The sequence below is a fragment of the Rhinolophus sinicus genome, linkage group LG04 (genome assembly GCF_036562045.2).
Source record: "Rhinolophus sinicus isolate RSC01 linkage group LG04, ASM3656204v1, whole genome shotgun sequence".
Classification (NCBI taxonomy): Eukaryota; Metazoa; Chordata; class Mammalia; order Chiroptera; family Rhinolophidae; genus Rhinolophus; species Rhinolophus sinicus.
The window spans coordinates 139761759-139786362 of NC_133754.1; the positions used below are offsets into that span (position 1 = coordinate 139761759).

A 24604-nucleotide genomic window follows, 5' to 3' on the forward strand; every position below is an offset into this window, starting at 1 on the left:
TATCCATTTACCGATGAAGGACATCTTAGTCTTGGTAATTACACTCCCATAAGCAATGTATAAAAGTTTGATATTCCACATCCTTAACAATACTAGTTTCATGCTGAAAATAGGAAATTAAGTGAATATATAGATGCTAGATGCTGAGACTCTCAGCCATCATCCCCTACCTGGATTCCAGAATTCTTGGACCAAGACTTATATCCTCCAGGGAGGATCTGAAAGTGTTTTCTCTGGAAAATCTGAAAAGGATACAAGAGGAATGATGTGAACAGTAATGATTCCCTAATATAATGGCCCAGTCAGATCACCTTTGGTGAAACTCACAGTCCACAAACCCCACCTAAGCTTCTGCAATCCCATAAATTTTTAATCTCTCACTCTCATGTAAGGAGACAAGGTCACAAAAAATTCAAAGGAAAGACTCTAACATGAAAGGTAGACATCAACCAAACAAATACAAAAGGCAACTTGGAATAAACATACTCTGAAGTGAGAAGAAAACTTAAATGTCCCTCTCCTTAATAACCTCAGAAATAGAAAATACTGCAACCATAAAAGGAGAATGCTGTAAAAAAGAGAAATATTCAAAGAACAAAACTAGTTTTTAGCAAGCATCAAAAAATTATAGCAGAAATAAAAAACTCAATTGAAAGCCTGGAAAGATGATAAGATAAAATGACATAGTAGAGAAAGTATAAAAATATTAGAGGACCAGACCATGAGGTTTACTGAGTTATTGTTCCAGAAGAGAGAATAAAAAGCACAGAGGTAAGGATATAACCAAAGATACTATGTGAGCAAAATTTCCAAAATTAAAACATCAATTTCCAGATTCAAGGAGCTCACAGATAGTCTAGCATAATGAGTAAAAATAGACTCATACCAAAGTAATAGTGAAACTTAAAAACACTGGAGACAAAGAACAGGTCTGAAAATCTTCCAGGTAAGAAAAAACTTATGTTTTACATAAAAGGTGAGTAATCAATATGGCTTTGGATTTCATAAGAATAGTACAGGAAAGTAGAAGAAAATAGAAAATGCCTTCAAAATTCTAAAGAAAAATTATTTCCAACCTAGAATTCTATACCCAGTTGAACATTAACAAGTATCATTTTTTAAAAAAATTCAGACAGGCACAGTCTTAAATAACTTATCTCCCATGCGTTATAACTCAAGAAACGCCTAAAAGATGGCCTCCACCAAAATAAGAGCATAAATCGACAGCGAAAAGCATGGGGTACAGGAAACAGAAGAGTTCACACAGGAGAAAGGTGGAGAGAGTATTCTGATAATGGTAAAAGGAGATCTCAGTAGAAGAGCTGTCAAGTAGTTAATGGGAAGCTAGTCCAACTGGAGCATGTCAGAAGGCTCCAGGAGAGAATTCTCCAAGAAGATGAAAATGATAGAATGCCTCATGTGCAAATGGGTTGAAAGCATATTTGGACAGTTGGTAGAAAGTTTGGGGTTTAAATGGTGATAAATATACTCAAAACTATACAAATGAAAAAAGAAAAAAAAAGAATTATTAACTCCAGGGAAAGGAAAAAGTTGTGCAGGAAAATAACAAAACAAAACAAAACAAATAACCCTTTCATAGTTTCTCAGCTGTGACTAACATTTGTACAGTCATAGTAAAGTAAACACTGAATATTGAAGCAAATAAGTTGTGATATAACTTTATTGGGAGGACAAGGAAAGAGAAAGAGTGTAAGTGTGGCAGAGCTGAAGTTAAATCTTCATATTGCTAAATCAGAAGGGAAAAAAACTTTTAAAAATCAATAATTATTGAAATAAACATGTTTTTTAGACATATGGAGGGAAGCTGTGAAAGAAACAGCTAAACAAATAAAAAATTTGAAGTTTGCCTTTAGGGAAGTTCCATTTGGAGGGTGGGAACTGCTACTTTTGGTAACAAACTTGAAGAAGAATTGAATTTTACACTGTATACAAATAAAATTTTGATAAACATAGAAAGTAAAATTTATTCAAATACTACACTGGGAGTCAGAATTTGGCTGATTTAGGATGGAATCACAAATGTCCCTCCTCCCCACCACTCTCCAAATCCAACCCATAATTCTGTGTATGAATTGGTGAAATTTTGCTTTGATTAAAGGAGAAGTGAAGGATTTGGTTCATTTTTGTAAGAGGAAGTGGTGAGAGGGAGGATGATGATAGAATGGAAGAAACATCCAGAAGACTCCAACATCATGCAGCCCTTCTCCACCTGTCCTCTTGATCTGTGCTGCTTTCCCTGTTTAGATAGAAATTACACCAAAAATGAAGAAGCTATTTTCATGAACTATTTTTTAACATTCTTGGCCAAGTTGCCCTGCTTTAGGATCCAGGTGACAATGTGCAGCTCAGGCATGGGATGTGGGCCATTCTCCTGATTTCTCCACAGAATTAGATTCTGCTGGTTTGGAGCATTTTGAGGAAGTACCCTTAACACATCATCAGCCTTCTGTAGAGCACTACCAGCAGGGGCAATGATGAGATTACTTCAAGTAGGTTCCTGAGTAGCATATTTTGACTAGAGCTAAAGCTAAAGAGAGAGCAGAGCTAAAGAGAAAGAATATGGCAGATGTGACTGTATTTGTAGTACCGAGGCAATGTCTTTAACATTTACGTAATTGCCTGGGTTTCCTCCAGACAGTAGAGCTAAAATCAAAGGCTCATGTATAGTTCGTTTATTCTGGAAAGTAATCCCAGGGAACCAGAGTGAGGGGCTGGAAAGACTATGTAGGGAGGGAGAAAACTCCAATACAAAAATATATTATTGAGTTGGTCACCAGTTGGGCATTGAGGCGCCATCCTCCTGGGACCCTCTGAAAAGCCATGTAGAATTATCCTCAGAATTATGCATTTGAAGGATCATGGAAGATGGAAAGAATTATGCATGACTCTCATCTCCCATTGGCCCAGGTTTTACATGGGTGAGAGTGCCTTCCCTTAGGTATTCTACTCAGAATCAAAGAGGTACGTGACAGAAAAAAGGACATCCCTGGTACAGCTGAGGCTACGTCTCTCAGGTTACACCTGTAAAGGCGGCTCTTACAGTAATGACTAGAGTAAAATATTGTCCAGAGGATATGAGATGGTCATAAGAGGTGTTTGCTACAATGACTGATTGCTCTTTATGGATTTCCCAGAAATAATTGGGAGAGAGGGGTCTTTGAAGAATGAACTAAAATGAGCAAGCACATGAGAATGAGAATGAAACTTGGAATGTTATTGTTAAAATGATATTATTTGTATTTTCACGCTGCTCAAAACTGGATTATTTGGGTTATGTTTAGATTTATATTTGTTTCTTATGAGGGCTCAATCCCAAAAGGATGCTGGGAGAAATTTGGAAATGAGGAGTGGTTCTCTCAATCATCTTCACTTACAGACCTACATGAGAGGTAAACTCATCTTGACAGTATCACCCTCCACCCCAACAAAATACATCCAGATGACTCTAAAAATTGCGCTGAACTGCATTTCTGGACTTGAGAACACAAACCGTGAGTTCTGAATAGAAAATGAACTGGCAGGCTGAACAGAGCCTCCAAAAAGCCTTAACTGGCAGCAAAGTACTTGGTACCTTCTATGGAATGTTGATTTTTCTCACCTAGCGTTCTTGGTTAGTAAAACTAATCCTGCTTACCATGTTGACTGAATGGGGGACTCCAGGAGGGACTAGAAGCAACCAGATATGGCCAGGCCAAGGCTGATCGTGCAGCTAATGAGGCAACTTTTCATACTATCCTCACATTGCTCTGAAACTTTGATATATGCCTCCAGGATGAAAGGGAGCCTTATATGACTCCTTTCCACACTAGGGGAGCTAGCTGTGGCTGGAGTCATTTCTGAGCATGTCAAAATAAATGTCATACTGTGCAATGCTTTCTAATAGTAGGCATTTCTTACAAATGAATCAGAAAAATGTTTTGAGACATTACCATTTATCATTTGTCTTTATTTTATCCTCATCCTACTCTATGTTCAAGCAAGTATCACAGCTGGCTCTGTGACACTATCTCAACGGAAGGCTGTGTGTGCATGCACGCACACACGCACACATGGATAAGAGATAATTGTCATAGGAAATAGAAATAGTCTAGAAGAGTCTTAACAGGTGTAATTAATTAAGATGAGATCATGTCGGATTCAGATGATCCCTAATCCAAAGACTGCTGTTCTTATAAAAAGAGAAATTAGAGACACAGTGACACATAGAGAGGGAAGATAGCCCCGTGAAGACAAAGACAGCTGTAAGCCAAGGAACACGAAAGGTTGCCAGCACCCACCAGAAGCTGTCTGTAAGAGGCAAGGAAGGATGTTTCCCTAGAACCTTCAGAGAGATCCTGGCCATGCTGACATCTAGCTTTCATAACTGTGAGGGAATGAATTTCTGTTGTTTTGAGCCACCCATTTTGTGGTACTTTGTTATAGCAGCGCTCCCAAACTAAACCAAGGAGATACTCATACACAGTCATCTTAGCCAGAAGTTGGACAGATGTATGGATAGAAGGCTGGGCAAAAGAAGAGGTGTATGAGGACAGAGACAAATCTGTGAATTCCAATAGCAGACAAGAGCTATACTCTTGTATTAGTTAGGGTTTTCAAGAGAAACTGAAGCAGTTTGATAGATAGATGGATGGATACCATGTTTCCCCCAAAATAAGACCTAGCGGGACCATCAGCTCTAATGCGTCTTTTGGAGCAAAAATTATATTATATTATATATTATATTATATTATATTATATTATATTATATTACATTATATTATATTATATAGACTCAGTCTTATATGTGAGACCCGGTCTTATATTGTATTAAAATAAGACCGGTCTTATATTAATTTTTGCTCCAAAAGACTCATTAGAGCTGATGGTCCGGCTAGGTCTTTTCGGGGAAACACAGTAGTTAGGTAGGTAGGTAGGTAGATAGATAGATAGATAGATAGATAGATAGATAGATAGATAGATTTGTTACAAGAAATCAGCTCATGCAATTATGGAGGCTTACAAGTCTTTAGATCTCCAGTAAACAAGTTGGAGACCCAGGGGAGCCAATGGTATAGTTCCAGGCCAGATGCTGACAGACTTGTGACCCAGAAAGAGCCAATGTTTCAGCTGAACTTTAGTGGCAGGGAAAAACCCAGTGACCCAGCTTGAAGACAGTTAGGCAGGAAGAGCCCCCTTACTCCTCAGAGGGTCAGCCTTTTTGGTCTATTCAGGGCTTCACCTGATTAGGTAGGGTCCACCCACATTAGGGAGAACAATCTGCTAAAGACTCAGTCTACCTATTTAAATATGAATCTCATTTAGAAACACCTTCACACACCCAGAATAATGCCTGATCAGATATCTAGGCACCCTGTTGCCCAGTCAAGTTGACACTTAAGATTAACTATCATGGCCCTGTATCCTGGTAGGTCTAGCATGGAGACAGCAAGTCCCCAGGGAGCAAAGCTCAGCAGTGAATAAAGCCGATGGGATGCTAACACAAGTGACCTATGTGTGAGTACAGCCAGGAAGCCGCAGAGAACTGTCATCCTGAAAGGGACACATGGTTCTAGTTTGTATGGTTCAACCATAACCAGGGAAAACCAAGGACATGATAAACTTCTCTTCTGCAAAGTTTTGAAAATACATGCACCTCCAAAATCTTGACCTGGTGCTAACTGAAATTAAGTTTCTCACAAGCCCAGCACAGGAGGGCTGCAATAGATCATTTAGTTCCTAGAATACAAAGAGATAAGATAGTTTTCACACACTTGTGTTAGTTACCTGGGATTTATACTCTCTACACAAAGCAACCTCTGACAAAATAAAATGGAACAGAGCAACCCCCGAATGCCTGAGATCAATTAAATGCCCTGTCACATAGAACCTGTTTTAGTGACTGCTAGGCAGCAAAGGACACCTGATCATCCATTTCTCAAGAAACAGAAGTTTCTCTGCACAGCCCACAGCTCTGATTACACACATGGCTGCTGGCAAGCATCTCCAGCTCTGCTACTTGATACTAATGGAAGGATTTTCTGTGCTCTGTGAAAACTTTTGCTGCCATTGCCAACACCGCCCAAGAAGTGAGTCCATCAGACAATGTAGTGGAAAGACCTTGGGACATGCACACCCAATGCTACAACTCCCCCAAGCGCTAAGTGCACCCAACTCACTATATTGTAATGAAGCTTCTTTGTCATGATTTTCCAGGTAATCAACTTATCTTGAGTGTAAAATATAGAAAAATGTTAAATCAGGGTCATGTGATGGGATGACTGTAAATGCTGGCACATAAAGATGCAGAGGCCTGGGGTTTAGGGCCTCAGACTCAGTTACTGCTACACTGCTTTGGTCATGGAGAACATCACATGACTGGAAACATGAAATTGTGGTACTTTGGGGAACCCTGTAGGCAGGAAGGAAGCTTTTCATGAGTGGCTGCTTCTCGGGATTTTTGTCCTTAGGAATGGTGTGGGGACCCTAGAGAAAATACAGGCTTTGGCATCAGCAAGGCTGGGGTTTGAATTCCAGCCCTGTCACTTATTGGAACCTTGGGAGAATGACTTAACCTCTTGGTTCTTTAAAATAATAGTTTTTGGACCCACATCTTCCTCTTGATTCAGGACTCATATTTTTCCTCATTACGACTGTATACCCTGGCAAGAGAAAGTCACTTTGAAGGGGTGGGGGTGTTCCAAAAATGACACAAATCTCCAGCCAAACAGCAATTACTGAACTGACTGCTGTTTAAACAGCAACTAGCTCTTTAGAAAGAACATTGATGAAGCAATTACTTAATAAGTTAATGAATGGATAAGTACAAGAGAGAAGGATATGGACAGATGAGAGAAAACACAGGAGAAAGAGTATCAAAAAGCATTTACTGGCTCTTTTCAAGTGAGGTTCTTAAATGCAGAATGTGAATTGCCTGTGGCTTCTGAGGCCATAAATTGTGGTCACTTCTAATCTGAAACACTCTTGAAAGGCCATTGCAAATATGATTCTCTGTCACTGCGGTGGCTGGGGTTACCTGGGGAAATCACACCTTTGCAGTGCATGTGAAGGAAAGTATGAAACTGTTAAAGGACTAATGAGTGGCAGGTTCTTAGCCAATCAGCTGGACCTGCAGAAGATCTGGCTTTTCAGAACAAGCCCCTCTGGCCCTTAGTGGCCACTTGATAAGGCCACCCTCAGGCCATAAAGCACAGCTTCAGACTGCCTTGCGTTAGGAGAAACTTCTGATGTACACTCCTCGTGACAGTGAAGAGAAAGTCCGCAATGTCATTACTCACTGCCTGAGACATATATGAGAACAAATGTGTTCTCTGACGTAGGAAATACCAGTCAGAAGGAATATCAGAGACATTCTGACCTGGCGTCTTCCTGTTACAGAGAAGGAACTGGGGGTCTGAACTGAGAAGGTGGCTCGGAAACTGACTTTCGCTTTGGCATTCTGTTGCTGACAGGCTGGATCCACCTTCAGTCTCACCACTATACACAACCCTCACTCCTCAGATGATCCTGGGGAAACAACACTGTGGACAATTAGGATGCAAATGTCAACGTGACGCGGAGCCCAAGGCGTTGCTTGGCTTATTTATTCCTATTTCTTTGAGGAAGAATATCTATTGAGGTTCTTCAACACTGTGTTTCTTATTCCTTGAACTCGGATTAAGAGGAAAATAATGAAGACCTGGCTGTTTGGTATTTATAAAGAGCTTTCACAGATATTATGGGTTTGGATCTCAGAAGGACACGGTGTGGTAATTTGGACACGTAGCTTTCCATCTTACAGACAGGTGCGGTTCCAGGGAGGCTCAGTTAGACATATCATTTTCAACACTAGATGAGTCATCTGTTGGTATTCCTTGCTTTCATATCTATCTGAGGAAATCCACTCAGTCACCTAGAAAAAATCTGAGGTCTTCTTTATTTTTATTTTCTTAAATTTACCTAGAGCTAGCCAGTCTCCTGCTTTTTTTTTGTTATCAGAGAGCAGGTAGTGTTTCCCAAATAAAAGGCACGCCCCAAGTTTATATTGCTTGTACATCACACACACTTTTGACTGACATTGGTTATCATAAATCCTTTCTTAGATAATATAAGATTGACCAAAGTCAAAAAGAAAAAAAGGAAACTTGAATGTGAAGGCAATTGCCTTCTGTTTTTGTTCCTGTTGTACTGACAAAGTCTTTCATAGAAAATTATCTGTAATTAAGTGGTGCTGGCAAAAAAAAAAAAAAAAAAAAAGGATTGGATTGCAATTTACTACCACCACTACTACTTCTTGCTCATATTTATATCACTTTAAATGGACACTTCTTTCTTTTTTCTATTACTCCCATTTTATAGATGAGGACATCGAGCTTCGTTGAGTTTAAATGGAGTGGTTTTCCTGTGCATATGCTCAGCACTTTGCACAGGTGCTCCATAAGCATTGCTGACTTGAGCATTTACTTCCATATCTCTGTGTACTTGCTATTCGAATTAATGGCCGAACAGTTGTTGTTTTTTTCCCTTGGAGAAGTGCACACCATGGAAATGTGCCTCTGGGAATGCAAATAGCTCACTCGATGTATTAGGCAACCATAAACAAATGGAGATTTGCACAGATGTAATTAAGAATAGAAAATACAAACCTATGTGCAGAAACATGATTTACAGTCAAATTCACCTGCCTTGAAAGTTCATATTAGATTGCTCCTCGTTTGATTACCAAGCTGGTGTTTCAATGCAAAGCATATGCTTGCAGGCCCTCAGTTTTGCCGGGCTTATGAATTAGCTAATAACTCTGAAACGAACCTTTTAAGGGAGGATTGGTTTATGCCTGAGCAATGCAAACATGTGCAAGTGCAAATATATGCATCTCAACCGGTTATTTTGTAGGGTGGACAAATGAGTAAAAACATGTTTACTAGAAAAAAAAAATCTGTTTTTGACTGTTTGTCAAACGTTACATAAATAATCAGTGATGTTAAGTATTCACCAGATCTTCCAAGACTTCTTTTTTTAGCATCCAATGTGGTCATTCTCCAATGTATAGGCGCATTTGATATTTTAAAGTACTCATAGAACTTAGCTGCTGGCTGCACTTACAAAATGGAGTGCTGCTGTTTTATCCCTCTCATTTTTCTTTTTCAGGTTCTCATATCTAGGAACCTGAAAAGAGATGGAGTTTGTTGTCAAAACTCTAACCTAACTTTTCCAAATTGTAAGTTAAATATCCTAAAGTATTTGTTTATTTTCTCCACATTCTCATTTCCACCTTATATCCTCTTCTTTCTAGCATATTTAGAAGGTATAATTTCCAATACAAAATCAGAAAGCATGTATTAAAGGGCTAGAACACCAGAGTTTGGTTTTATCACCTCTACCCCCCTGCACAACTTCTTGAAAAGCTGAAATTATCTAAAAGAAATTTTCTTTAGCTCCACTTTCCAGACTCAGTGGATATTATTAATATGGATATACTGTTGTTCCAACAGTAAACCTTGAATCTCACATAAATTCAGAATGTCTGTCAATCTAATTTGCAGCCTTGATTAAAATGCAGCAGCTGGACAGTATCAATAAAGTAAAACCCCCCAGTAAGTGCAGACCCACCATGGTCAGTAATATCCCAGGGTGATGCATTAGTCGGTCTGTCCATCTGGAGCTCTGTACCAAGGTCTTTTCACTAGAGGGGACCCTATCCATGAGAGGGCCTAGGAGGGGTCACCTCAAAAACATGTTGTGCTAGATCCAAATAGAACTGTGTTTGATATTTCTCATACCCGGAAAGAAAACCTGTGTTCACGGGGGAGGGGCAAAGAATCCTGCTCAAGGCAAAATGCAACATTGAGGCTGAGAGGTAAGTCATAAATGGGCACAGCTGTGATGTTTTGATGGCAGCAACAATTTAAAATGAGGGGGAGAGTGTGTGAGTGGAGCAGGTGGCAAGGATAAGGAACCTCCAAAATCGGAGACACACTGGATACGTCCCTGAGCAGAGCACCACAGCAAGAAGAGGTAGAATAGATTAGACACCTTCTGAAGAGTAGTGAGATTCCCCATTTCACACATCTAGAACCTGAGCTGGCACGAGGAAGAAATGTCCGCTGCATCATGTCCACCCCATTGACCAAAGGTCCTAGAAAGAGCTCGTTGGACTTTATACCCTCACTGTGCGGACCCCAAAGTTATGGACAGACACTTCACGGATTCCCCTCAACACAGCCCTACTTCTGAGAAGACTAGGAAAATCATAAGACACAAAATCACCCAGGGAAAGGGGAAAAGGGGGAAAGCAAAGGGGGCTAGATAACATATAAGATGAGACATCTACCATTAAAAAATAAATATATCGCTTGTATTGATGGGGGGAAAAACAAACAACCAGAAACGTGTGATCCAAAAGAAAACACTTCACATCAGAATCTAAAAATATATATATAGCCATGCAAATAAGAGCCCATTATTTCCCCCTCTGCACAGAATGACTGGCTTTGAGTTTTAACATGGGAGGAAAAGCCAGATGGCGGCAGACGGGCTTATTATAGAAAGTCCACTTGCACTGAAGTTTTCTCAGCACTCTCCATCGTTCCTGGTTTTGTTTGGTTTCCTCCTTAAGTGTAGAGCAGGCAAGTACCAAAATTTGTATAAAGTCTGAAACCTTTTCATGAAAATATTCTATTCAATACCTCCGATACATGCTATATGATGCCACCACAGGAAAACTAGTGTTGCTACAGACGTTAATCATAATTATGAAAATTTTTAATTTAAATGTAGGTCTGAACACACAAAATACAGTGCATGGCCATCTGTTAGTTTTCCATCTGGGCTCATTTGCAAAATACATTCTGTTTCCCTCCCCCCTCCCCCCTCTATTTATAATCTTCCCTGGAAAACAAATATGCCTAATCTATGGCATGCCAGAGCTGAAGTTAGCTATTTACAAGTGGCTTTTAATAGACATGGCTACACAGTTGAAAGCAGTAACAGAAACTTCTTCAAGTTTTGGAGTTTGGGCGGGGGTGGGTGGGTTGTGAGACACCTCCTTAGACGTTTATCAGTAGACTTTTCCTTTGAAAAGTTTTACAGCTTATCTTATCAGCTTAAAATAGGTTTTACAGTAAAGAATAATGAAAACTGGAATATTGCTCTGCTTCTTTCTTGGTATGACGATAAGAATAATCACTAAAACTTTAGAGCTGTCATAGCAGCATTATTCATAACAGCCAAAACGTGTAAGTACAAATGTCCATGAACTGATGGTGGAGAAACAAAATGTGGTATATCCATAAATGGAATATTATTCAGGGATAAAAGTAAAATACTAATACATGCAACAGCATGGCTAAACTTTGAAATCATGTGAAGTGAAAGGAGCCAGACACAAGAGATCACATATTGTTTGATCTCATTTAGGGAAAATGCCCCACACAGGCAAATCTATAGAGACAGAAAATAGATTAGCTGTTGCCTAGGGTTGGAGGGTGGGGTTGGGGGAAATATGGAGTGACTGCCAACGAGTCTTTTTTAGGGGTGATAAAAATATTCCAAAATTAGATGATGATGATTGCACAATTCAGTGAATGTACTAAAGATACTGAATTGTAGACTTTAGACAGGTAAGCTTTATGAAGTATGTAAGTTATATCTTAATAAAAGTATTTTAAAAAAACCCTGTAGAACTGGACAGAGAGCTAGAAATCACATAGTCCTTTTTTCATTTTAAAGATAGTGCAGTGAGATCCTGAGGATAAAAATGGTTATTATTCAGTTGGTTAGTGTTAAGATTTCTAGACTTCCATTCAAGGGTTCTCCCTGGTATATAATGCTGAATGATAACACTCATACATTCACCCAGTGGCATGAAAAAGCATATTGAGGAAGGAGAGGGTCAAGTGGAAAACCAATTAGGAAGCTACAGCAGTGGTTCCAAATACAGGTAAGAAGGGACTTAAAGATGTCAGTGGAAGTTAGTATAAAGCAGTCGATACGGATGCTGTAGATCTTTTGGAGGTAAATTCTTAATGACTTTGTATCTGATTGATCAGGAGGGGAAGCAGAAGAGAAAGAATCATAGCTGAGTAAGATGGCTGTGATCAAGAATCCTAGAGAAAGTAGAAACTAGAAAAAAAGAAGAAGATGCATTTTATTCTTAGCGTGAGTTTGAATCATCCACAGAACACAAAGTGCACACACTGAACAGGAAGCTGGCAGGGCAGAACTCAAAGTCTGTTAGGAATCTTAGGGTCAGAGAGTCAAAAGGGAGTCATCTGCGTGGCACGGGTAGTGAAAAAACTGAACGGGTGTAGCTGCTGCTGAGACAGTGCAGAGAAAAGCAGGGCCTGAGGATGGGACATTGGGGCTTCTACATACGAGGGGAGAGGAAAAAAAGAGAGAGGAAAGGAGAAGGGAAAGCAAAAGAAAGATTCCAAAATAAAGGTGGGAAACTAGGACAAGTCATCAAAAACAAGGGGGCACATCTTATTTAAGCCAGCCAAAGGCTGGAGGACGGGTTTTAGAATTTATCGTTTGAGACCTCATCCTTTGGTGGAACTTTTGGTTTACTTAGGCAGCAAGTGGGAAATAAATTCAAGGGACTTGTATCAAACAAAAGCTCTGACTCTGGAGATCGGCAAGATGAGGAGAAATCTACAAGAATTGAATTGATGAGATGAGAAAAAGAAGTGAATAGCATTAAAGCACAGACGAAAGCAGCTGGAAATTCTGAGAATGAGGCTATCACGACAAAATGTGTAGTAAAAAGGAAAATGCAGTTCCCACAAGATCTACTATCACAACGAACATGAAAATACACAAGTAGGCTTTTTTCCCCACTGCATTTCTGCCATAGTTGAGAGGGGGAATAAAAGTATTAAGCTAGGCCTCAGTAGATTAGTAGACTTCTCTCCTGTTTAAGAGGTTAACCAAATTCTGTATGTCCCAGTCCTAAAACGGTTGAAAATGAGGGCAAACAAAAGCCTCTGAAAATAAAGTCTAGTTGCACAAATTCTCACTAGGAAACTATAAAACTAGGAGTCACCGGGGTGCCATCCTGAAAGAACTGTTATTCCAAAAATACCACCCCAACCCCCCAAATAAAAATACCACATGTGTTTACCATTTGTTTATTTACCAGACCCATGGGTAGGTCCTAGGAATTCAGAGAAAAGGAGGAAGTTCCAGCCTACCGTTAAGGAGTCCCCAGTTAAGTCACAGCCAGGTAGACCTGCTATTTCCAAATCATGTAATAAATGCTGTGACAGAGGCATGGGCATGAAGACAAAGGCACATTCTACTCTGCAAGGGACTGGCAAAGTGGGGTGGAGGTGGGTTTTCACAGAGGATCATGCCTGGACTGAATCTTGAGTGATCACTGATACTTCTACAGGAAGATGGAGGTGCCGTGGGCATGGTGACTAGCCCTCCCAGTGGGCAGAGTGCAGCAAGGGGTCTGTGGTAGGAGCAAGCAGGCACATTTGGGGAGCTACAAGCAGTTGGGTATGGCTGAAGTACTGATGATACTGAGAAGAAGAAGAAGATTTCTGTGGAGATGCCTCAAGGTTCATATCCTGGAATCTTATTCTTTATCTCATTTGACTTTGTTTCAGTATCCCCCAAACAGACCCAGAGACAAGGACTTGCGTGCTGGTAGCTTACAAAGCACAAAGGAGAGGAGGCAGAGAAGTCAAGAAAGGCTGAGTTCACGAGTGGGTTATGCTGGGGTCCACTGGCTCAATCCCACTGGACTCTTCTGGGAAAGCAGAGTGGAACATACTTCAGAATCACCACACTAGAGAACAAGGGCTGGGCATTTCTTCCCCAACTCCTATCTCCCATGGGTTGAGGTTTATTCTGGGGGTGTTCAGCCTATACACACACACTCACACTCACACACTCACACACACTCACATTTTTAGATTGAACTTGCTGCCCGGTGCCTCCTTGCTACCTCACAACCTCCCTTCTCAGGCAGAGAAGCCAAGAGAATAAGAGCTTGAAGTGGAAAATTGGGTGTAAGAAACTGTGTCCCACAGGTGTGGGTGAGCTCAGGAGGGACAAGGACGCACAGGGCAGAATGTCCACGGTGTAAAGCAGGATAATCATCTCCTCCCAACCATTATCTAGTTCATATCCGTCTCGGCAGCTTTGCTCAGGACATTTACTCTTGCTCAACCCTAAACATTTAACTCTCTTCACTGCTTCTCCAGCTCTGAAGCTGGACTCATCACACAGTCAAAGTACTTCCTCCCTCTTCTGTGAACACACAGGATGTTCGAATGCAGCACAGGTACAGTTCTTACCCTGTGCTACCTTTTGTCTTTGTGGTCTCTGAATATTCCATTCTATTTAAATTGTTGGTTCCCGAGGGCAAGGATTGCGTCTCATTGCCTTTGAATTACCCACAGTACTTGGAACATATTAGTATTGATCAATTGCTCGGGCAAAGAAAACTCTATTCTGTGAGCCTTTGGGAAACCAAACCCATCCAGTAAATCAGCCAATCCAATGCTACCTTAAAAAGCATATTCTTAATAATGAGACAATAAACCAAACCGTCTTTGAGGTGAAGAAATGTGTTGCATTACAATATAAACCAAACTAGCCTAATGCAGAGTTTTGACTTCTTGAAAACCTTCTGTCAAAAAATAAATAAACTAGTAGGAGTCAGAGTGTGATTATATATTTAAAACAAACTAAAGACTCAGAGCAGATGCAAGACAAAAGAGAGACAGCACCCTTGCTTTAAATGCATATATCAAAATACTGATGTCTGCTTTCTAACATTCGTTTAAAATTTTTTACTCCTTGTACCACCTTAATATTGGATATTACCATTCCCTATGGCTGTTGTGAAGATTAAAAAAAAACTTTATTTTGGTACATATTTTCTGACAAGTCAACTGGCATGGAAATCCTGGGCCTTGAGACTCTCATTTTTATATTTACCCAGCTAACGTGCTGTTTCTCACTAAAGTCAACTGCACTATATGGGCCAGTTTCTCTTTTAGCTTCTTGTAAGCTTTGAACTGGAAAAAGAAATACACAGCAGGGTAATCTAGCCCTTTGAAATTTAGGACAACAAGGGAAGATGTACTGTGGTATTGATTTGTAATAAGCTTTGTTCGGACAACATCAGTCTATAATATGATGAGAATTCTTCTTGGATTAAGATGTCCAGTGGTTATAAATGAAAAGCTATTCTCTCTTTTGTGGGGCTGGGGGTGCTGAGGTGGTGTGAGTATGTGATTTTCAGTTATTTCCTTTGTGGGACTTTTGGCATTTGAAAAAAGGCATAGCCTTTCATTAGTGGCACAAAAGGCAACGTACAATGATGTGTCGATTTAGAAGTTAATACATCACTCGGTTTTTCTTGCATGGAATTGAAGACGCTGAAGGAGCCACTCTCCTGGGCTTTCTATACTGATACTTATTGTTTATAAAGCTCTCACAATATTTGGGGCAAGGTCCTAGAGCTGCTTTATAGCTCTAGGCATTCATCATCCCATGCCAAACTTGTCAGGACTCCAGAAGCTGTACTTTCATTGGTTCATTTTAGACATGAGCAGATTGAGGCTCAGAGAGGTGAGATGACCTGGCCAAGATTCAGAGCTAGGAGAGAGTGGAGCTGAGATAAGGATTTAGATCTGTTTATCTCTAAAGGTCAGGTACTAATAACTAGCCTACAGCCTGCCTTCATCCAAATACCTTCACAGGCCAGACTGGATGGTTAACCCATTGGACATTTACAGACTTCACCTCCTCATTGGTGTAAGGGAGGTGAGTCAGATAACTCCTTTCAGAAGGAATTATTGAAACTATTTTGATTTTTAAATCTAACCTCTTTTCAAAGGGCTTAATTATAAAAATTCACTTATTTTGGCTGAGTGTAAGGTGTCCGTGGAAATTGCTGGGATGGGTTTTTGTCTTGTTATTCCCAAGTAATCACAATGACGATTGCTGGAGTCTCAGTGTTTGGGAATTCCAAGTTGTTTTTATATACTGATCATTTTGTGAGTGTAATCAATTCTTTTGTATTATAAAAAAAATAACTATGAACTATTTAAATCTTGATATGTGTCTATAGTGATATGTGACATTAAAATGTGAAAATAACGATGCTTTCCTTTAAAAAGCAGTTAGGCTATGTCTGCCCTATTTATAGTCCTTTCAGTATATCTTAGTGTTTCAATTCCCATTTCCTAGGTTTCCTGTGAGATTGAGTATATTATGTTTATTAGTCATTTGCATTTCTTCCAGAGTCAGTTGGGACCTCAGTATAATTGCAGAGCCTCTTGAAGGAGTCTTTGAATGGGACGAAACTTCCCCCTTTACCTCCCATAATTTTACAGATACCTGGATGAGAATGTCATAAAGGGACTAGGGAAGAGGGGAACAGGGTAAGGATGTGCATTGGGTCCAATTTCCACTCCTTCCCACGGAGCTTGATGCCCTCTTTTATCATGGATTGAGTTATGTCTTCTCAAAAGATACTAGGAAGTCCTAACTCCCAGTATCTATGAATGTGACCTTATTTGGAAATAAGGACTTCACAGATGGTAAAGTAACACAGTTATTAGGTTGCATCATAATTGAATAAGATAATTTCCTTATAAAATAAAAAGGAACTTGGGACACAGAGCCAAAGACACAGGAGGAACACCGTGTGAAGATTGGAGTTTTGTTGCCACAAGCCAATGAACTCCAAAGATTTCCACCAAACCACTAGAAGCTAGAAAGGAAGTATGGAACAGTTTCTTCCTCACAGCTTCAGAGAGAACCAACCCTGCTGACACCTTGATTTTGGATGTCCGGCCTCCAGAACTGTGAGAAAATAGATCTTTGTTATATAAGCCACCCATTTGTGGTACTTTGTGACAGCAGCCCTAGGAAACTAATACATATTTTATCCCAGGGCTAAGCTTGCTCCATAGCCCCCTCCTCTTTTCCTCACAAGACCGATCCAATTTTTTCTTTCTTTTTTTTTTAGCAACCTCCTTTAGTTTATTTTAACCAGGACCTTTTTCCATAGTCATCCCACCTGGAGAGACTCAAAACCAAAGGATAGAGGGACATCAGACAGGTACCAAGGCTTCTGTCCAGAGGGACACCACACACAGAGAGTGCAAAAGATAACCATCATCTTGTCCTTCTTAATGAAATACTAGTATTGGGGTTATGCAAACCAAATACCAGAAGAATGGCGATGTCGTGCTTTGGCTCTGGCATTGCAATCAGTAGTTTCAATGTCCTCTATTATTGTCTTGTTAGGGAATTGAATACTTCTAGGAAGACAGGAGCTAATTCATAGGGGCTACCATACATGGGAATATGCATTCAATATTAAATATATGAAAACATGAAAGCATAATGACGTTTCCCCCAAAGGCTACATGGATGTGCTTCCTATTGCATGTATTTGGTTTTGGTGCACAGGTAATCACGCCGTTTGAGGTTGCAGAATCCCTGTGGGAGGGCGATCCTTGCTCTGTGGACGTGTGGTCCCTTTGTCCTCCCTTGGACTTTCAATGGTAACTCATCAATGTTAATTATTCAGAGAAAAGTTTTGGTACAGTTTGTTTTAGCATTACTCCAACTCTGTACTCTACTTTCTTATTTATCTATAAAAATAATAATTTTACTCTCTCCTATGAGCTCTTCTTTAACATCTGGAAATGCCTAAGTGAAAAGGCTCTGGGAAGAGTCACGGGAAGTGGAAGTGGGAAGCTGATTTTAGTTTACTGAGAAGAAAGTTTCACTCTTGTCTCATCTCAGTCTCTAATGATTGGTTTCAGAATCTTGGGGGTCTTAAGAGCAAGAATGGGACAGATGTCAGACGTGGAGGCAGCTCGTCATTGGTGCCAAGAGCATCTTGTCCATACAAGTTTTGATGGCCTTTTCTTTGCTTCCTACAGTGGTGGGATCTCTAGTGAGCAGAAGAACTGTGTGTGTACTATAATATTGAAAGAGGCTCACACTCCCAACTGCAAAGGGCCCAGGGGAAATATTCATCAACCTCTAGAGTGAGCTAGAAATAACAGTGGTACAGGCACTGCACTGTGTGTTTCTTTTTAATGACTTGGGTCAAAACAAAGCTGCTTCCTAATATTTTAGGCAGAGGTCTTGCTATTAGCAAAGCAATTAAATCCTCCTTCCTGTCACAAGGAAGAGAAGGTCCAAGTTGTCCCAAGATTAATCTTTCCCATGATGCTGTGTGATGTCTTCATGTATCCTCATTCATTCAACAAATATTTTTGAGGGCTTGCTACGTGCCCAGTTCTGTCCTAGACTCAGAGGCATTTTAGTAAATAACACAGAGCTCCTGTCTGCAGTAGGAGAGGCCACCATGATCTATATTAAGAGACACTAAGTGTTAAGGAAAATATAAAAGAAATTAAAGATAATAAAAAGAGCCAGAGTGGGGGATGGGGTTGTTCTTTTAGACAGAATGGCCAGGGAGGCCTCTGTGATTGGGTGCGTTAGAGCAGAGACCAGTGGGCAGTGAGAGAGCAAACATGGCGATATCTGACTACAAACATCTCAGGTAGAGTGATAGTGAAATTGGGAAGGAGCTTGGCTTGCTTGAGGAGTAGCAAGAAGAGTGGCCTAAAGTAAATATCTGCCAGGTGGAGTATGAAGGTTCAGCTTCCTTGTTTTGTAGGAGACAAACTCAGGTAATATTTGTATGCCACATGTCCCCTGAGGGATCAGGCTGAGGGTAGGACATGCCTGAAATCACACTCTTTAGTTGGCTTTATCCACTTCCCTCCACTTGCCCTACTCTTCCTTCTCCCTTCATGGTCTCCTCTCAGAACGCTTCTTTAAAAGTTATTTGAACAAGAATTCTTATCTTTCTTGCCATGTGCAAAAGACTGCTATCTGTTACCATGTACCAAAATTAACTCAAAATGGATCAAAGACCTAAACATAAGACCTGAAACAATAAACTGCATAGAAGAAAGCATAGGTACTAAACTTATGGACTTTGGGTTCAAAGAGCATTTTATGAATTTGACCTCGAAGGTAAGAAAAGTAACAGCTGAAATAAATGAATGGGACTACATCAAACTAAAAAGCTTCTGCACAGCAAAAGAAACCACCAACAAAATAAAGAGGCAACCAACAGAACAGGAAAATATATTTGCAAACAATGCCTTCAATAATGGGCTAATATCCAAAATATATAAGGAACTCATACAACTCCACAATAAAAAGACAAAAAATCAAATTAAAAAATGGCCAGAGGACATGAACAGAAACTTTTGCCAAGAAGACACATAAACAGCTAATAGATGTATGAAAAAAATGCTCAACTTCACTAGCTATTAGGGAAATGAAAATCAGAACCACAATGAGATATCACCTCACACCCATTTGAATGGCTATCATCAACAAGACAAATAATAACAAATGTCGGAGAGGCTGTGGAGAAAAAGGAACCTTCATACACTGCTGGTGGGAATGTAAATTGGAACAGCCACAATGGAAAACAATATGGAGGGTCTTCAAAAAATTAAGAAAAGAATTACCATATGACCCAGCAATTCCTCTCCTGGGTATCTATCCCAAAAATCTGAAAACATTTACCCATAAAGATATATGTACCCCTGTGTTCATTGCAGCATTATTTACGGTGGCCAAGACATGGAAACAGCCAAAGTGTCCTTCAATAGATGATTGGATAAAGAAGATGTGGTAATATATATACACAATGGAATACTACTCTGCCATAAGAAAATATGAAATACTGCCATTTGCAACAACATGGATGGATTTTGAGATCATTATGCTAAGTGAAATAAGTCAGACAGAAAAAGTCATGATCCGTATGATTTCACTCATATGTGGGGTATAAAACTGAAGGCAACAAAGGAATAAAACTAGCAAATAAAGAAATAAAACCTCACAGACACAGACAACAGTTTAGCGGTCACCAGAGGGTAAGGGGAGAGAGGATAGTAGAAGAGGGTAAAGGGGATCAAATATATGGTGATGGAAGGAGAACTGACTCTGGGTGGTGCGCACACAATGCAATATATAGCTAATGCATTACAGAATTGTACATTTGAAACCTACGTAGTTTTGTTGACCAGTTTACCCCAATAAATTTTAAAAAATGAATCCTCATCTCAAGTTGTGCTTCTAAGATAGTGGCCGTTGAAGAGTTCCAAGCAAATGAGTGCTATGATCTGATTACTGTTTACTAAAATCATACTGGTTACTGTGTGGAGAACCAAGGAGAGGAAATAATGGTGGGACCTGGATGACCCAATAATAGGCTTTTGTAATAGACCAAGAAATGACGATGACTTGGACCAGGCTAGTAGGTGAGAAGTGATTGGAGTCTAAAATGTTTTGAAGGTAGAGTTGACAAAATTTGATGACATTGTGGAAATGGGGGTGTGAGAGAAAGAAAGAAATCAAGGAAGATATGGAAGCTTTCAGCCTAAGAACCTAGAAGGATGGAGTTGCACATGTTGGGATGGGAAGGCAGCCGGAGGCCTAGGTTTCAGAAGAGAGGTCAGGCGATTGCTTTTGGACATATTGAGGTTGGAATAACAGTTGGATATCCAAGTGGAGATGTCAACCAGGCAGTGGAAATACCAATCCAGATTTCAGAGGAGAGGCCTGGGTTAGAGTGTTGGGTATATTCAGCAGTCACGACAAGAAAATGCTATCACCAGAGAAGTGAGTATAGATACAGAAGAAACCTCAGGAGTGAGCCCTAGGGTATTCCAAATTGGAGGTTGGGGAGGTGAGAAGGAACCATCAAAGAAGTCTGAGGAGAGACCAGTCAGACAAGAGAGGAACCAATGAAAATGGTGCCTTGGCAGTTAACTAAAGAAACAGCATCTTGTAGGAGAGAGTAACTGGGTATATGGCACGGGGGAGACTGTGTATGATGCGGCCCAAGAACTTTCTATTGGAGTTGGCAGCACAGAGGCCTTGGGTTGTCTTGACAAGAATTATTGTTTGTCTGACATCAGGAAAACAAAGTCTTGGTGGGATGATTTCAATAGAAAATGGTACATGAGGAAGTAAAGACACTGAGTACAATCAATTCTTCTGAGAAGTTTTGTTTTAAAGGGGAGCAGAGAAATGGCAAAGCTTGAAGACAGAAGGGAACATCTTGGGAAGATGCAGGTATTACAGAATGTTTTATACTCATACAAATGATGTCATAATGAAGGTGAAACAAAGATGCGGGAGAGAAGGGACAATTGCTGGAGCAATGTCCTTGAATTGGGTAGAGGAAAGGGAACACAGCCCATGAGTGGAGGGGTGGGTCTCAGGTTGGTATGTGCATGGTTTATCCTTACTCCCAGGAGGCAGATAATACAGATGCAGACACAGATAGAAGGTAGGGGAGGTGGTTAGAGCATGTGAACTGTGTATACTGATTGCTTGTACTTTCTTAGGTAGCTACAAGTCATGGTAACAAGCTATGTTTCAGCTGCCTGATCAGCATTATACATGCATTTTCACACTCTTGATGATTTAGGCATTGATTCTTCCAGCCATTAAAATATAACTGATGTCTACAAAGAGTTAGTTCTGCACATGGGCTGATACCCTTTGCCAAATTTCTGAATCCCAGGTTGAAGTTCATGCATAGGGGTTATCAATAAATCAAGCAGTTAAATAATCAACTCAATGGATATGATTTTAAGAAAGACTAAATTCATTCCGAAGAGCTGATTATTTTTGTAAGAAACTCTTCACTATCAAAATATACTTCTCAGTTTTAAATTTCCTGATCTCAGAAATTTGTCTACACAAATTAAGGATAACACACCAACTTTCCCTTTCTATTCTCCTCGTTTTTGCCATTCTGGCCAACACTTAATAGTGTTTAAACATTTTACTCTTTTTATTATAAAAAAAAATGTCAGCCTGAAGATTAATGAAAACTTGTCCTTTTTGTGTAATTTATCCTTCAAGGCTGAAGGAAAACCTTCAAGGGGAATATAAAAGCAATCAGGCATCCATTTAGGAAAAAAAAGCCCTGATTATTCTTTGTATGTGGTTTTATATCATTTCACTTTTTCAATATGTCTATTTCACATAACTTATTACTCAACAATTTTTATTTTCAATCATTTTTGGTTGCTTATAAATAAACATGCATTAATGTCAAGATATTAGCATTCCATTATAAACTTCACACAAACTGAAAACTGGCTTCAGTGAAGTTGCCTCCTTATTTGTGACATGCGTATACATTCGATGGTGCCTGTCTAGAGAATTAAACACTGGCACATTTTTTTTTGTCTTTGTTAAATAGAAGCAGTTTTTAAGTGGAGACAGTGATTTCCAGCAATATTATGCAGGTGAGAATTATGCATTTTAATGCTGTTTTGTGTGGAAATTAATCTTAAGATAATTTAAATGGTAGCTTAACTGATGATTTATTGCATTTCCCCAGAAAGAACCCTGGTCCTTAGTATGACCACATGTGTTTATATATATATATATATATTCAAGCATGATTACATGATTTCTATTTTTTAATTCATTGTTAAAAATACATCATTGGAATAATTAACAATAAAATAAAGCATTTCTTCTCTAATCATCAAAGCATTAGCAAGTTTGAGCTCTGCTATGTAAATCTAGGAAAAGACCAGATTTTTCCACTAGTTTATTAAGATGAAAACCATTAAATCAGAGTCTGGACTATTAGCAGAGTGGGAAAGAAGTCATTATATAATTTTTAAAGTTATTTTTCAGTAAGTATAATATATACAATTTAAAAACAAATTGCAGAGTAATCTGCAAGTGAAATAAATCTATCTAAACAATTAGTACAGCTTTCTCTTTGCTTTAGGTTATATAGTTATTAGATAATTATAACATTAATAGAGAAAACAATGGCAAAAGTTAGCAATGTTTAGTAGTAAATGGTTTAGAGCATCTAAATGTTTTTTCAAAGTATATGCATTTTAGTTACACCACAGGCAAACTCTTAGTTTTGTATAAAACTAAGGTGTGTCTGCCTAAGGCCACAGGATAAATGGTACTGATTGAATGGACCACATCTCTTTCCGTGAATACATTTGTGATTTTTGGTCTCACTATCTACTGGTATCCGTTAAAACATTAAGGAAGGCTAGCCTTCCCTTTCCTAAAGACCTTTGAGGGACCTCATCTGAAATAGTTGCCTTGCAAGGGAATATCGATTCTTCTTAAGACTCACCTCTACCACCTTTTGTTGCTTCCAGATTCATAATCTGAGACAAATCCCTACAGATTCCAAAAGATGGTTATAAAGCCTGCCACTGGAAGACGTAGCATCGACAATGAAAGAAGTCTTTGCCTATTAATATTGGCAGAATATTCCATACCTAGAGAATGTATAGAGGAATAGTTTTTAATAGCGTAAAACAAGGGGAAAAGAAATATAAAATGTACCAATATGGATGCACTAAGCATAAATTTTGCAATAAATTTGGCATCTCAATAAACTAGCATTTAATAATTTACTTGGCTATTTAGATGACAGCAAGACTCAACACTAGCCTACTTCCTGTGATGTTTGAATTGTTAGAACTTTCTTGATAGAGAAAGAAATTCAAAGATTTACGAAGATAAGAATGATAAAGTTGATTTATTTGATCAATTCTTGCACACAGCCCCACCCACACTGTGCTCCCAGGAAGGCTAAGAAGGCACACTTTTCTCTAAGTTATTGAGAAATGACCTAATAAGGGTAGCACCAGCATCCTTGAAAAGCTTTGTAGTGGCTTTCCTCTGCAAGCCAGGAATGATGGTGAGAGATGGAGCCACCGAAAGAGACCCTTGATTTCATTGGAGGATGATGGCGTCCAGGAACAAGAGATGACAAAGTGGCAGGGCTTAAGTGCCTCTGATAAGATTGATGTTATTATTATAATAGGGATCAGGTCTACAACCCAATTCAGAATGGTTTAATTTAGCCTGTACAAATCTTCGACAATGGTCATGAAGTCCTTATGACTAAAATAGATGAATACTCCTATAAAGATATAGTTAATCCACATAAGTGGGGGGAAAACACCCTCTGGTCCTGCGGAATGAAGATCTGACGTCAGCCAACAAAGGAGAAAGTCATGACTCTTTATTCAGCAATCAAACCATACAGACACAGAGTTCCTTGAATGAAGGATAAGCATGGGTTCCTTGAAGAAGGAATCTTAAGAGTGCCACAAGTATGAACTATATATCTTCCTCCAAGCATTTCCCCAAAGTGGCTATTTATCAGAGTGACTGTATATTGGATAAACAAAAATACCCAGACTTTTCAGAGATTACAGTATACCACTTAGAAAGTAATGCAAACACTAATCTTTGTGGGTCTGATATATTAGTCAGAGTAGAGGCTTAAGAAGTTCAGTTGATAAATAATGTTTAAGACTGAGTCCATTTGTAATAAGAAAAATTAGTCTACAACCCCACTCTAATTATTTCTTTAGTTCTTAGATGCATAAAAGGGGCAGATATATTTGGTAACTGGCACAGTACACACTTTGGATACTCTGATTCCTCCTTTATCCATGCAGTGAGGATTGTTATAGTAGGAAGGGCCAAGTGGAACCACCTGGAATACATTTTCTATCAAAATAGTACATTT

At 39.4% G+C, this 24604-nt stretch overlaps 1 long non-coding RNA gene across 1 annotated transcript in view; it reads right to left on the reverse strand.

Moving 5' to 3' along the window:
- Positions 1-172: 172 nt before the first annotated feature.
- LOC141571343 (uncharacterized) overlaps positions 173-24604 on the reverse strand; it is a 361216-nt gene continuing 336784 nt past the window's right edge. Inside the window, exon 5 of the long non-coding RNA XR_012496105.1 lies at positions 173-242. This is a non-coding gene — a long non-coding RNA (uncharacterized LOC141571343). The remainder of the gene's footprint in view (positions 243-24604) is intronic.